General features: G+C 47.0%; 1 protein-coding gene across 1 annotated transcript in view; it reads left to right on the top strand.

The window, feature by feature from the left end:
• Positions 1-321, top strand: part of CSUI_009597 (uncharacterized protein) — a gene marked incomplete at its 5' end in the record, with an annotated part of 7,431 nt that overhangs the window by 5,156 nt on the left and 1,954 nt on the right. The window lies entirely within an intron of this gene.

Below are 321 nucleotides of genomic sequence, written 5' to 3'. Positions count from 1 at the left end.
GTATGTATGACGATGTATGTATGCAAACACTATGTAGCGGCGACCAATGAGTACGTATGGCTTGGACAAGAAAGCTCCAGATGCAGAATAGTCATATCGACAAGCACGATGGGTACCTAAAGGAGTATGGTCGCGTCTATCAAGGCTGCTGAAGGGTAGCTAGCTATCTTTTCTGTCCTGAACAAGCAGAACTGTCATGAGAGAACCTCATCCAAAGAAGAGACGAGACAATCGCAGGAGCCAGGAGACGTTTTCATTGTGCCTGACATCAGGCGATCTCTAAGGGCTCGGGTGGACATACATAGACACACACTCATACTT

Source organism: Cystoisospora suis, assembly GCF_002600585.1.
Source record: "Cystoisospora suis strain Wien I chromosome Unknown contig_5801, whole genome shotgun sequence".
NCBI lineage: Eukaryota > Apicomplexa > Conoidasida > Eucoccidiorida > Sarcocystidae > Cystoisospora > Cystoisospora suis.
This window is presented reverse-complemented; position numbering and strand designations above follow the sequence as displayed.